A 15,280-nucleotide genomic window follows, 5' to 3' on the forward strand; every position below is an offset into this window, starting at 1 on the left:
ACGGAGGGAGGGGAGAGGGAAGGAGGGAGGGAGGGAGGGAAGGAAGGAGGCGCCCCCTCCCTCCTTCCCCCCGCCGCGCACCCGGGCTCCTGCGATGTGGTGAGTCACAGGCAGGTCAGGACCGCGCCGGAGGGGCGGAGGGAGCCGAAGGGACCGGCTGATTTACCGCTGGGAGCCGCCACCAGCGCGGCGGAGGCGCCGGAGGGAAGGGCGCGCAGAGCCGCTCCGCAGCCCAGGTGCCGGGCGGGAGGCCCCTGCTCTCCGGGGCGCGCAGCCCCAGCCGACACAGGTAGGGACGGCGTTGCGGTACTGGGATGCTGCGTCCGGGGGGGGCGGAGGGGCCGCGGGGCGGACTGGCGAGGGCAGAGCGACGCGGTGTCGCGGAGGTACGCCCCGCCCCGCCCGCGCCGGGCAGGGTGAATGGGCGAGGAGTTCAGGAGGGAGGGAGCCAGCCCGCCCGCCGGGGTGCAGCGCTCGCCCCTCCGGCTGTCGTGCCGGCGCGCAGCGCGCTCCGCTCCGGTAAGGACCGAGGGGAGGACGCGGGAGCGGAGTGAGCCGGGGGAGGGGGTAGGACGGGGAGCGGCCCAGGTGCTGTGTTCTGCCCCGCCCGATAACTTCGCGGGAGCCCGGCGGCCGCCGCTGCCCTCCCCGGGGCAGGCAGGCGCCGCGCCGGGCGAGTGCCGCGGGGCAGGTGAGCCGCGGTGCGGGGCTGCCCCTGCGTGGCCGGGCTCCGCCGGATGCCCGCACCGCAGGACGGCCGCCCAGTCGCCGCCGCGGGCAGGGGCAGGACAGGGCGGGCGGAGCACGGTGAGCGCTCCAGCGCTGCTCTCGGCGGCGGCCGCGCTGGTTGAGCGCTCTGCGCTGCGCCCTTTCCTGCGGGAGCCTCCGCGGGCGCGGCGGGAGCGCGGAGCGGGGCCGGAGGCAGCAGCGCCCGCGGCTGTTTAGCGGGGCTTTCTGCAAGCGCGGCGGGGAAGTGCCCTCTCGTGAACGGTGGCTCCGAGGTGAAGGCTTGTGGTGGCCGGTCTGGCAGAGGCTGTGAGGCTGAGCTCTCGGGGTGAGCTCTCAGCATTCCCTGAGCTGGGGACTTGTACTTTGTGGCTGCATAGCGTTCGCAGCCTTCCTCGCACTCGTATTGCTGTTTGGCCTTTTTTCAAATATTTTCTTCCATTTTTAAAAGCATAATTTGCTTAAAACGGTAAATAACTTGCGCTATAGAATGGCATTCCACACTGTTTCTGTGTCAGCGTTAAACTAGGTGGTCTTTGGCTTTATAAATACTCGATGCACTCCTGAGAAATTGGAAGTTTGGCACATACGTCTTAAAATAGGACTTAATAATCAAGTGACAGCGATGTTTAACAAACTGTGCGTTTGTAACCTGTAGGAGGTTATTCAAGCTGCAACGCATGCTTTTCCCAAAGAACTTACGCCATATGCAGTAGTTCATTTGCTTTCATCCTACAGGTGCTTTCTGCATTGTCCACAAAAAAAAAAAAACAAAAAAACAGCATGGTGATTTTTTTCCTCCTTTTTTTTTTTTTTTCTGAGATCTGAGAGGTTTGGATTCATAATCAGGCAAGATAAAGTGTCTCGCCTGCTTCTCTAAGAGCTGGTTAAATGTTTACAGATCATACACTGCGAGAGCAAAAAGCCAGCCTTTGGCAGGAGCTGCACACTGAAAACAAAGTAAGTTAGAGAATGACTGTCTCGCTTGTTCTTTGTGTGCCCTAATCCTTCTTAGCACTGTCGGATTCTTTTTGTGACTGTCTTCTAATGCAAATTGAATCATTTGGAGAAAGGAATATTGTGTAAAACATTCATCTCTCTATTTACAGAAAAGGGAGTCAGCTTCTTTGCCTTTTTGGTGGGGAGGGAATGAATTGTCTTTTTTTTCCTATAGGGCTTTCTTGTCATTCCTCCAAAGGATAACCACTGCATGGCAGTTCTTTACTGGTAAACTAAATTGCACATGTGGCTGGAGTGTGGTTCGTGGAGGTGCCGTTTGCTCCGGGGAGATGGCAGTGCAGCCTGTAGATGGCCGGGAGCACAGTGAGTCAGGGCAAGCCAGCCAGGAAGCCAAAATTCAGCAGAGGTTCAATGAACAGCTCATGAATGCAAAATTGAGTGGCAAACGTTGTCATCCCAGGACTGCCTTTCCCATCCTGATTTTCCTGCATTTATCGTTTTCTGGTACCTTAACTGATGACCTGTAACCTCCTCCTGCTGGTCCAATGCAATTGAAGGGGCCAACCCACCTACTCTCATTCATTTGTGATCTGCAAGGAACTGCTTTGTGTTTTTCAACTCGGAGGAGAAATTCAAAGGCTGCTGCCTCCCAGATCTAGCTTCCAGGACTTCAGAGACCACCTGGCACAGCTGGCTGCGGTGCAGGAGCAGCAGCCTTGCCTTCACAGCCGCAAAGGGAACCTAATGCCAGCAGCATGCTGCACTGGGGTAGCTAACTAGCCAGAGCTATGGCGGTGGGAATCCCAGGCCTCAGGGTGATATGCTTTGTACCACAATTGCTTCGTGGTGGTGGTGTGTCTAGATTTCATTCACTTCAGGCGGAAAGCAAGGAGAGGTTCTGCATCTCCATGTGTGTTTGTGGATTATGTAGTGTAAGGAAGATCTTGCTTGGGCTCTCTCAGCACTACAAAAACACACATCATCTCAAGTGAGAAAGCAATAGGGTAGCTGAATAGTGTTCTACAAAACTACAAGAACGCAAAACCCAGGAGGGAGTTCCAGGATCTGTTTAGTGCAAAAGAGAAGGAATGGGTTGCAGTGTGTGGTGTTTCAAACAAACCTTCCTAAGATTTTGGCTGGCAACCACACCTCCGTGGCTGGTTCCTATGAAACCATTGCATCCAGGCTTCTCACTTCCCTGTTGCTGCCCCTCTGGCTGGCCTTTGGGCCGAAGTCACAATTTCATGTTTCACTAGGCTGTTACCCTCAGCGGAGCCATCAACCTGGGAATCTTGTCCACCATGGCCACAACCTGTGATTTTGCCTTCCACAAGAAGGCTGTAGCTGGTGATTAAACCCGTGCGGCTCCCCACTGATAGTCACACCACGTGGTCCTGAGCAGCACACAATCAGCAAGGAGGCAGGACCACGGCTCGGGGAAGACTCTGCAGATGGCACCTCTTTGCCATGGCCAAGCCATGCAGGTTCTCTTGTTCTCTCCTTGTAAAAATGTTGTGTTTCTCTTGGCAATGGTTCTAACAAATCTGTATATCATACATAGCGACTGATGCAAGCACGTTCGCAGAAGCCATTTTTAAATCAGTTTCCTTACCCAGGGGAAATGTAGTATAGACAGGGCCTTCAGGAAACGAATAATTAGGTGACCTTTTTCCCCCCAGAATATCAGGTCTGTTTTATGTAGAGCTGTTTGAAGTCACACAAATTCTCATTACTCTCCAAATCTCTAACCTTGCCTTGTTTAAGATACCTTTTAGGAAATCAAATCAGTGTTTCAATCTAATTTCCAAAGGCATTCAAACACATGGTATGTGTGCTAACTTGTTTCCTCTAGCATTAACAAATCTAGCAAATTGCCAAGCTATTTGCCTTCAGGAAAACTATGATGTCGTACAACTAGATAGAGGTGGGTTTTTTTCCTCCAATTTTAAACATTAGAAAAATAAAGGAGAGGTAAAGTTATCAGACCAAATTGGTCTAGGATATAACTCTTTTGAAGGAAACACTGTTCCCAAGTAGACTGCCAACTTTTTTGATCTGTTCTGAGACCTTTTAGTCATGCTGTGATCTTTTTCAGCCACTTGATGTAGCTGGATGGTGACTGAGTCCCCTTGGCTCAAATGGACTTTCCTTGAATTAGTTGTGATTGAGTATACCAAATAACGAAGTGGAGAATAGAAGTGGAGATGAAGAATTTGAGGTGTTTATAACCCTCATATTTTAATGAGAGGCTGTGTGCAAGCAAGGAAGTAGTGAATGCCCTGAACCCTCTCTTCCACCTTTCCCTGTACACCAGTCTCCAGGGAAGCAAATGCCTCAGAGCGTTTCATTTTTCAAGCAGGTGTCAATAACAGAATAGTTTCTGTAATGCTGAGGAGTTTAATAAGCTCTAAATACTTAAACAGAATACTGTTTTTTTTTTGCACCCCACAGCTCTATGATAGTCTTTTGTGCTTGTCCCAAGAAAATGAACATGCAACTGGCCTTTTGAATGGGAGGCAGCAGAAGGAATCTTGTTTGAATTCATGATAAATTTGGTCACAAATGCATGCAAAAGGAAAATTGCTGAATGCTTTCAGAAGATTTTCATTTTGCTCAAGTGTTCACGCTGTGGCCATCACCATGGTATTTGATAGCTATCCATTTTGTTGTGCGCATTGTAGCTTTAACCTCTCTCAGAAGGGTCACATCGGCATATCTTTATTCCTGTAGTCACAGAGAAATAACAATTTCTATGTAAGTTGCCTTCCTCTACCATAGCTCCTTCATTTTGACGTTTATCCAGCTAAATAGTATCAGAATCTTTTTGACATGTGCGGGTATCATTTCTGTGAAGGCTCAGTGACCTAGCTTGATAAATTAAAAAAATCAGCAATATAACTAAATATGTGACATTTATTGAAATTCATTCTTTGCATGAAGATACTTTCTTTCAAAAATATTGAGAATAGTAAGGGATTGCATCTGCAATTTGATTAAATCTGCAGTTGTTACCATTTGCCTTCAGAAAATTGATTCCCTCCCCTCCCTGTCCCCCAGCTTGACATGCTTATTGATTAAAAACTCTGCACTGGCCTAAGCCAGCACATATTTGTTAGTGTTTGTGTGCTTCCCATGCAAGTTTGGACAGGCCATGGAAGCCAACTCTATTCCTAAGCTATTGGAAATGGTAAGGTTCCTTAGCAATTGTTTTAAACTATATGATGACACATCTTTGAACCCCATTGTACAAAGGAAAAATACCTTCTGACAGGAGAGAGATTTCCTGTTTATGTGTGTGTTTGCTGGAATTTAGCCTTCCCTTGTGTGCTGGCCGAGTATTTTTACTTTTTTTTGTAATCCAAAATGGCAACATGGCAAGTCACCTTCAGAGTTTATTTTTTGGACAGGATACAGGTCTTTTATTTTCAAAATAGCATGGTGCTGGAGTTGATGATGAAGCAAGCATAGAGGCCTCACAGTTACACTTCTACAGGCAGACTCAGTTAATTGAGGCGGCACAGTTATAAAGATAGCTAGATTTAGGCCATAAGTAATTAACTTTTATTGACAATTTTATACAATGTAAGCTCCCCACTTCCCACACGGGAAGTTTTTGGCTTCAGCAGAAGATCTTTCAGCATAAGGATACGAAATTTGCCAAATGTGTGATTTATTTTATAAAATGGCTAGAATCACAGCTTTGGTTGCGCTTTAAGTGAGTCTCATAAAAACCTTTGTGAGCAAAGAGGCCCAACAGGTGGCCTCCAGGCAAAAGCCCAACTGCAGGAGGATTGCATGCAGTACCTGAAGGGCCTTCAGCTGTGTAGACATGGGCAGGTGACCAAGGAATAAAGCATATATAACACCCCTGCCTCTCACTCTCTGGGGTGCCTAGGTTTGTGACATTATAGCTTGCCTCCACACCCTACATGCCATAGCTGAACCCCCTTCAGAAGGGAGGGATGGTGTTATGAGACTCAGAAAGGCATGTTGCCTGTAAATGCAGCGAGTCTGGACCACCCTGAATTTAGGCAGTAAAGTTATAGTTATTTATTAAATAGAGTGTTAAGGCTTCTGGTTTGCTTCAAATGATGCTCATTTTAAACAACTGTCTGGGACTGGGAGAAACCTGGACTAATGGACTGATTACGCCAAGCATTTGTTAGGGCTGAGAGCCACATGGCCCTGGTGTGGGATGTCCGCGCCCAGCCCCAGCTGTGCCGCTGCTGCCCCTGCCCACATCTGGCAGAACATTGCCCATAGCTGAATTCCAGTCCCTCTATCACCCACCACAGTGGCTCGGACCTACAACACATGTGGATCTTAAGCAACTTCTTGCTTTTTATACCTCCTTCTGTGGTTGTGCTACTTGCCCGGTAGGAACCGTGAGCAACACTGTGGCCTCGTGGTCGTCCCTGGGAGTTCTGTCACTGACTCTCCATGGATGCTGGGTTTAACTCTGCCTTTATGTGTGTTTGCACAGTATTGGCAAAAAGATTTCCTCTCCTTCAGCTTTAATAGGAGATTGAAGCATCTTTTTCCACATGAAATTTTTCTCATTAGTATTTTACAAATTGATAATTCCTGCAGGAACTATTTATTTTTGTGGAAACAGAAGTCCTTTCTGAGCATGTCTAAAGAGCAGGTGAAAATAATTACCAGCTACAGATAGAATTCCAAACTTACTTATTTTCCCCTTATTTTGGTATAAAATATTTGTTTCTTTGTTTAGTTTTTAGTGTGTTTGAGCTGGATGCTGAACCTCACCATTCATTTACTTTTTTTCCATATTGAAACTATTCTAGCTCGCATGGTTTCAGTCTTGGTAGAGGTCTGCTCTGCCATAAGAATGTCTGGAGACATACATGTTATTTTGTCTGTAGCATGAGTAAGAATGCTTTTTGGATTGTTTGGGCCAATCTAAATCACTAGAATTTCAGGACCATTAGAGATACTTACTAAGTCACTGTGGTTGGCTTCTCCCCCACTCACACCCTGACCATGGATGATCCTATGAGGATAAAGGTAGAAGGTTTCCAAGTAATCCTAGCTTTTAAGAAAATTCCCAAATCTGTGGGTTGTCCCACATGCATGACTAGGGAAGAGCATGTTTTGCTCCATAAGATGAAATAACTTCACAAGCTTCACCTGTTTTCAGATATGTGTTGGGTTAACTGAGGCTTGGATTTCTCTTTAAGACTTATGCAGCCAAAATTGTGTTAGGATTTATGTTATGGAAACTGTATATCCTTTTATCTGTTATTATATATCTCCATATCTGTTATGGGTATTATTATATCATTTTAATGTGTCTTCGTGACATGTTTCTTCTCATCCAGAAATACCAGATTTTCTTAGTTAGGTCTGAGAAAGCAGGATAAAGCAGAGAGGCATCTTTGCTGAAGACAGTGAAAGGTGTTGGTAATTGAATTCATGTCAAAAGTTGATTAATTGCTCTTTCCTAATGTTGCTGAAAGTGTTAAATGAATTGCTGGAGTTATAGTCAGTTTTTCTGTCTACTTCTAGAAAATGGGTACTCATTTTAAATGTTGTATATTACCATCCTGCAAAACCTTTGCTTAAACTCTAGGTTTATTGCTTTTGCTCTTTGGATTAGAGGCTTATCTTTTTCTGTTAATACTTGGTTTTCAGTATCATTCTTATAAATGCCCAAAGCTGCAGTAAAAAATAAATAATAAAAAAAATAAAATCACAATATTAATAATGCATTAAAGAGTAGGTAGAAATCAAACAGTATTGGACTCCAGTGAAGCAGTGAGCCAGTGTGGAGCTCCCTATGAGGTTAGGGACTTCTGCAGCAGAGAAAATAATCCAAATTTCACTCTGAAAAATGTGTTTACCTTCCATTCAAATCAGTGAAAAATGTTGTGCGTGTTTGAAGATGCAGTTTAACCCACAGTAGATGACAGAAAACTTTATCTTAACTGTTGTTTAACCCCTCTGATAAAGAAAAAACTTTGGCATTCACTTTGCTGTTGCCTTCCCATATGTGCTCAAGGCCAGAGTACTGCATGATAATGAATTTTATCCTTGTTTAAGTTTGCAGTGCTTCCAAATATTAAATGGAGTGTTCCCTCAGCCAGGATGCAGGTGCCTTTAGTTAAACTCAGGCTATCTGGATCACCTTCAGTGGAAATTATGCAAGTGCTGAGAACAGGTACAGGACCCACAGTAGTACTATGGCTTTATTTCTATGCTTTCCTTTGTTTTCCTTATTTCATAGTATTTAGTGTTTATTAAGTATATTGTAATCTGAATCTGAAATTCCCAAATGTCTGGTTTTCCTGGTATTGCAAGCACTGGCCTTACATACGCATCACCAGAGAACATGACACAGTGGCAGAATTTCACTGTATCATTTTGCCTTCCCAGAGGATTAAATAGCAACTTCTCTGAGGTTGTCCTCTCCTCTGACATTGTCTAGATCTTGCCACATTGCCACCTTGGCTCATTGGTCAGATTTCCACAATGGGAAAATCCTACCGAAGATACTCATCATAGGAACCTTACTATAAGTTTTTGAACTATTCTATGAAATTTAATATTGATTCTGTTCATGCTTCAGAACTGCAGTGTGTTAAAATCCCATTACATTTTATTTTCCATTAAATCCCATAGAATTCAGTTACTATTCTTTATATCGAATTCCATTGGATTTTTTCCCTTATTATTCCAACCTTATGTATGCAAAAGAGATGGATTGCAATGCATGTCCGTTTGTGAGAAGGGGATAATTCTCTCCCTCTCCTGGTTATATTCAGACAGATTTGACCAACGGCAGTTATCATTTTTCCTGGATAGCTATGGCAGGCTATGTGAGAGGAGGAGCTCTGAATGCAGAGCGTGCTTGTAGCTGCTGGGAGAGATGAGAGCCAGGCAGGAGGGTAGGTAAAGTCATCACAGTGCACATGAAATCACAGAAATCATTAATGACCTTCTAATTGCAGAACTGAATCCCACGGAAAACACCGTGCAACATCATTATCAGTCAGAAGGACTGTTTACCAGTTCTCTGGAGTTTTCTTTCCTTCTGAAAACACATTTACGAAAATAAGTATGTGTTTGTTCTTCAGATGTAAGCTGCCATGATAAAATCAGCTGGGGGAGAGAGCTCAGAGACATCTTTGCTGCTTCCTGAAAATTACCGTGTGTTTTCTTTTCCTTTGTTTGTTTTCAAATCAAGAGGTTTTCATATAGCATGCTTTGAAAGAACTCCTTTTATGCAAATAATACCGCACTTCTTTTGTAAACTAAACACAAGGTGGGCCAACCTCTGCCTGCAGATAAGCACCCATGGCTTCCAAAGTTCCCCGAACTGCAGCAGGGGGGCTTCCTGCTTATCTCAGGAGCCTATGAACCCGAAATCCCTGTAGGGCACTAAAACAAGGTAACAGCCAGTGAATTGTTTTCACAGTACAAAAAGCCTTTCAGGAAGCAGCAAGGAGCAATAAGAGATGGCTAAAGAATAAGAAAGTACCACTTTCCCATCTGGAAAAGGCAAATCTAAAGGTAGGTTATTTACCAAGACCTCCATCACATGCTATTAATAGGGGTAAAAGCCCATCAGTCAAATATTTGACTAGGCATGGTTTATAGGGATTTCAAAGACATATGAAAAGATAATGCCTGTGTCCATTAGCTAGTTACTTGGAAATGCAGTGTAGGTTAATTCAGTCTTTCTTTAAAGAGTAATGATTATCTTCATTAACAATATATAAGATTTTTAAAGATTCACTCTTCTGCACCTATCATCCCTGTTAAGTTATGCCTTCTACATCTCAGTATTTACCTTGTATCATCTATTGCTCATTTTAAATGAGGTAATATTGAGATTCTGTCATGTCCACAGATCTTCTGCCTTCCAGGCTGTTTTAAGCACCCCGTTTTCTAGTCCTTAGTCAGCTCAACTATCGCAGAAATCAATGAGGATATTGTTTGCATGAAGACTGTGGAGTCAAGTCTTGGAAAAGGTGGCAGCTTCACAGTAAAGGAGTATAACTTACACTGACAAACCTTAGGTCCAAGACCAGGCTTTTGTGTGACAGTCCAGTTGCATAAGAGTTTAGATCTGCTGCACTGTCATCCGCAACAGCTGTATCTTGTTCAAATTTAAATTGCTCAAGTGAGTAATTATTAATGGCATGAGTAGTCCAGTTTTTTATCTGAACAGGACATACCTGGTGATAATATTTTAAGGAGGAGCAGGTGTGTAAAAGAATGTGTTGAATTAAGTGGTATCAACTGCTTAACAAAAACCTCATGCTCAGAAGCAATTGTAATATACAGTTGTACATTAAATGATGTTTCCAATTTTATCACTGCCATTTTATTTTCCTTCTGGATAAGCAGACCAAGCTTAAAATTATGGGTAACATCCAGACAGGCTGCTTTGGCATCTAAAATAGGGTTTAGAGTGAGTTCAGGGCATAAGTCCAAGAAAGGGATCCAGAAAGCTAACACTTCCTAGCCATGAAGCTCTCAGGTGCTTAGACTAACTGGTGTCTGGGCTTTGTGCTGAATATTCCTTGGATCTCACCTGAGCTTGAGTTCCACAGAAGAAAAAAATCACGTGGAGCAGTAAGAGGCCCTTGGTCCTGGCTGGGTTACAGCTCCCAGCTAAGCTCGCTTGCAGTGCCCAGACAGGGTGGAGCCAGCCACCACAGACGGGTCCCACTGCTGACAGGCAACCTCTAGTCCCATGCTCAATCCTCTCTTTTCCTGCTGGCCTATTCTGCTCTAAGGCATGGGGACCACTTTGCCTGGGAGGATTCACATCCCTGCCTTCCACTGTTTGTCTGCATGTTCCCACCAGGACAGGAGGAGAAAAGCAAGGAACGGCCATCGGAGTGGGATGCTGGATCTCTCATGGCAGGAGGGTGCAAGCATGGGCTGCCTACACCCCAGGGAGGGCAGGTGGCAGAGAGGGGCAAAGCCAAGCCCTAATCTCAGGTTTAGATCTTTAGCCAACCTGTTCTTGTGGGGGTGAAGATCATGGTTTCAAATCATCCTTTTTATGGCAAGCACTGTCCTACAGCTCAGCCTTGCTATGTTGTGCCTGTTGTAAACACCAGCGCTAAGCCCTTCATATTTTGGAGGTGTTTTGTAACAGTAAGCTAATTTATCCTCATGTCACCCCTATGAGAAAGGTAAATACTGTCTGAAGTTTGGAAACAGACTCTTTGCTTATCTCACAAACTCCTTGAATCTGGCTCCAGATTTCCAAGGGAGACACTCCAGGATCTGAACAAGTCCAAACCCTGGTACCAGGCCCTGTACAAACGAGAACCCCAGCCGGTTGCACGTTTAAGTTCCTCTGGTCTCCCCAGGATGAGGGGAGGGGACAGGCTGAAAGGAAGTAAATGAAGCAGCTGAAAAATACGTTCAGAAGGAAAAAGACAAGGCCCTATTAGCATGTAAAATCTCAGGCTGCTCAGCCATCCCTGAGCACCTTCTTCAAACTGTCGAGCTTTTCAGCATCTCCTGAAGGTCAGCATGATATTTCAGACTAAAAGCTGTGGCTGACAGACCCTCACTGAGGGACATCTGCCAAAAACCAGGAGCTGAGGCTGCTCCAGATCAGCCACTCTGCTGATTGCAGCTGTGACACCGTTGCCTCTGGTGAGAGCCAGGATGTCAGATAGGCTGGTCCCAGGCCATTTCGGGATTTATGAACACCAATACCGTAAAGTCCTTGGAAGCAGATCATGAATCACAGGTTCACAGCACAGCAGCAGTCATGCCAATGAGCCATCATTAACTCAGTTTCTAAACTGAGTGAAAGTAGGGCATCAGTTAAAGTGCATTGCAATAATGTAAACTTGCAGTGACAAAAGCGAGGTCAGCATTAAAAAGAAAAGGTCATAACCTCCTAACCAAACACAGATGGGAAATGAACACTATCCTTCACATTGCTCCTCTTTGATTATCAAAAAGCGGCTATGAAGCTAAGTAGACCATCAGGTTACTAACTTTGATACCAGGTAAAGGATGTGTTCTGCTAAGCTAAGGCATAAATACAGACTTGCTTTTATTTGCTGGTTTACAAACAGAATCTATTCATCTTTATTTGTGGCTGCTCTGAGAGTTTGCACTGCTTTTTTTTACTTGGGGCACAGACCACCAAGTTAGTTTGCATAGAGGCAGTTAGTGTTTGGCAGGGTAAGTTATCTCAAACACAGTACTACATGATCATGGTTATACTGCTTGTGGAGCCAGCTTGGGCATGGAAAGGGTGCAGCCTACTTTCTAGCACTAAAGGTAATACATGTGGACAAATCACAGTATCAGGCCAGCGGGCTGTGCCAGGCCACACTTGTTCAGCAGCCTCATAAAAGCTCCTGGATGCAAGGAGGAAGCTTGGAGGCAGCCTAAAGGTGTCTGTGCAGGTACACAAACGGACCTTTTCCCAGTTTCTCCTTTACCTGGATAAGCCACCCTGCTGAGTAAAGGAGAGCTGACAGTCTCACTCCAGCCCTTGGGTGAACTCTCAGTCAAGGAGCCTAGCTCATGTGTACAGATGAGCTGCTTTCACTGGGGCTCTGCGCGAAGTTTGACCGTGACATCTCATCTTCATGAGCAATGTATCAAACAAGGCAGCAGCAACCTACTGGAAATCCTTGACCCTAGGTTTTGTCACCAATTTGCCTTGTGGCTCTTGGAGACACATTGACTGAGAAGGGTGAAGTCATGGCACCCCGTGGTATGCTTTATGTGCGCCCGTGGAGCTGAAAAGCCACTGCCTGAGGCTGTCCTGCTAGCTCTTTCAGAGGAAAAAACAGAGCCAGCACAATTTCTTTTGCTTGGTATCGTAGGTGTCTGTACCGCACCTGGAAGGAATTCAGGGACTTACTGGGTTTTAGTTGCTGTTATTATTATATTTATTGTATTTACTATGTCATCAGAAGAAAACTGGATAATTTGGTATGCATGTAGATCCTTTGGTACAGTTCTTATGTAATTTATTGTCACCATCTATTGAGGCACAGAACTTGTTATATTAAAAAAAAAAAAAAGCCAACATAAAAGAGATTAATGCTTGCCTATGAAGAGTTATTGTCTCAGGGACTCCTAAGAACCATTATCACCAAATGACAATTAAACTGCAGGAAATGCCCTGCATCAAGATTGTTCATAATTGCTGTTGGAACATTTAGATCAAATCTGTATGCTGTCTTGGTTACTCATGGGTATCTGCCTTTTAATCTTTTTCATTTTATGACCCATGCTATTCCTTTAATTATCACAGTATGGAAAGCTATTAGCTTTACAAGACAGGAAAGGCTTCCAAAATCTGCTCTGCATTTCAATACAAGAATTCAGGTAGATGGATATTATAACCAAAAAGCATAAAGTAGAAAATCTAAGTAAGTGCTGAGAGTAGTTAAGGGATTGAGCTAAAACTTGTGCTCGCAGCCAGGTTTGCCAACTTGGCTCTTCACAAAAGGAGGAGCTACATTCCAAGGAAATTACACTGTCCCCATTCCATACTGGCAACCACAAAATGCTCAGATTCATGCAAAAAGTTGATCAACAAGATTGACTCAGAAGTACAAGAAAACTTCTTTTTCCTACTGTGAGGTGTACTTGCGTCTTTACCTGAGCTTGTGTGACTTCCTCTGTGAGCCAGGCCACATGTCTGCATTTGTCTCAAGTAGCTAAATTCAGTAAAGGTCTTTGCATTGTTTGTGCATTGAGAATATATTAAGAGATTAATTAGTCTGCCCAAGCAGACAAAAAAATGGGAGGGAATTAGTGAATTGGGTTAGTGTATTCACTAACCTGAAGCAGAAGACCAGCGTTACCCTGTGTTACTGGTCATGACATGTAAAATAACAAGCACAGCATATTATTCTACACACACACACCCCCACCCACCCACCCAGCTCCTTTTCTACTTGGACTGAATAAGATGTTCCCATATCAGTTGTCAGACTGAATTATTTGCTGCAGGTACCAAGCTTACTGCTAGAACTGGATTTATTTTATTACCAGTGTAGTGATAATGGGCCACAATAGCATCAAAAGTATTTTCTTAATGAATGTCCACAATTGCTGACTTGCATTTCAGATGAATGGAGTAGATCAATACTGTTGTGTTGTTCAAAGTTCACTTTCTATTTTCCTGCCACACAATATAATATTTTCACTAAACAATAGAGTAATAATAAAGTCCTCCCATCCTTATACATGCAGATGTGGAAAGCTGTCCTCCTGTGTTTAAAGATCCAAATCCATCTGGAAATATAAGCATGAAAAAAAAAAAGAAGGACCTACCTTATTGTGGGTATTTCCTCCCTGTTCTTCAATTATTCTTTGTGTATTTTGAACTTCTTTTTTGGTTCCTGTTCTTTGTGGAATTGATTTCTCAGCCCTTAGAATGAGTACCGCTTCCTCACATGAGAAATTTCCCTGAATCACAACAAATGCTATATACCAGCTTTTAAATTAGCCTTTTTGAGCAATCTATAGCTCTTGATCTAATCCACTCATTTGTAATATAGTGGTGTTTGCTGAGGCTCATTATGAAAGAGCCTGTAGCACCATTGTAGCCCATGATAGCAGAAGATGATTAAATAAATCCAGTTGTGCTACAGACCCAAGACATGAGTTAGCTTCAACATGTTAAGGTCTGAAGCAAGTTTCAAAGAAAATACTCTGTGCTTCATTGCAGTGCAGGACACCTACAGAAAATTAATTCTAAATGAGTATAAGAATAAAATATTCTCCACTGAGAAGGATGGGTTAGTGTTCTTGTGCTCTAATGCCTGGTAAAAATAAACCTGGCAGACAGTGAAAATGCTTCAGTTGGTAGCTGCTGCAAATTTCAACAGTATGTTGGACCCTGTAATGGACCATATATATTAAAGAGTATATTTTATGCAGGGAGAATTTAGATTCTTTTTTCATGTTTGAATGTTGTAAGAAAAGGATTACAGATCATTTGAACATGCTAATGAAAGCAATTTCTTCTGACACACCACTGCACTGAATATGCAAGGGAGTTAATTAATGGTAGACCCTCCAGAAATTGCCTAGGCTCTGTCCTGCCTTCCAGTTCTTCACCATCAGCAATCTGCACACACACTTACCTCTCGGAGTACCGTAGAAAGCTCTCAGTACTTTTACGAATGAATTCGTGACCTAAATCACAGCTACTCAGTCCTGTGACTCTGTTCACTGGGAAAATGCATCATGTTAGTGTATGTACCATGCTGCAAAAAAATTATGTTCCCACCCTAGTCAGCATGAGTACCCTAAACTAGAGTTGAAACTAGTGCTGAAGACAAGGGAACATGGATTTGAACTGAGATTAGCCATTTGAAATCAAGTTGTGGATCATTTTTATGTCTGTTGCTCACTTATTCTCTCAAATTTCCTTGTTCTCTCTGTTATTTTAAGTAAAATTAGCTAATTCAGGCTAGCAATTCTGGCTTAAGAACATTTTTAATCTGTGGACGTAGAGAATATGTGCAATTAGTAATTGAAAAGTCTGATGAAGACATGTCCACTGTGGGCTTAGTGTGTTGAAGCTAATGCCAGTGCTGTGACAGATTTGCAACAACAGATTAAACTG

At 43.9% G+C, this 15,280-nt stretch overlaps 1 long non-coding RNA gene across 1 annotated transcript; it reads left to right on the forward strand.

The window, feature by feature from the left end:
* The first annotated feature begins 394 nt into the window (after positions 1–394).
* Positions 395–14,635, forward strand: LOC130600665 (uncharacterized). The gene is made up of 3 exons (XR_008972508.1): positions 395–519; positions 1,549–1,686; positions 13,900–14,635. It is a non-coding gene; the product is annotated as an uncharacterized LOC130600665 (long non-coding RNA).
* The last annotated feature ends 645 nt before the right edge of the window (positions 14,636–15,280 follow it).

Source organism: Pezoporus wallicus, unplaced genomic scaffold, assembly GCF_028554395.1.
Source record: "Pezoporus wallicus isolate ANWC-B61680 ecotype Strahan unplaced genomic scaffold, APGP_CSIRO_Pwel_v1 contig_3858, whole genome shotgun sequence".
NCBI classification, from domain to species: domain Eukaryota; kingdom Metazoa; phylum Chordata; class Aves; order Psittaciformes; family Psittacidae; genus Pezoporus; species Pezoporus wallicus.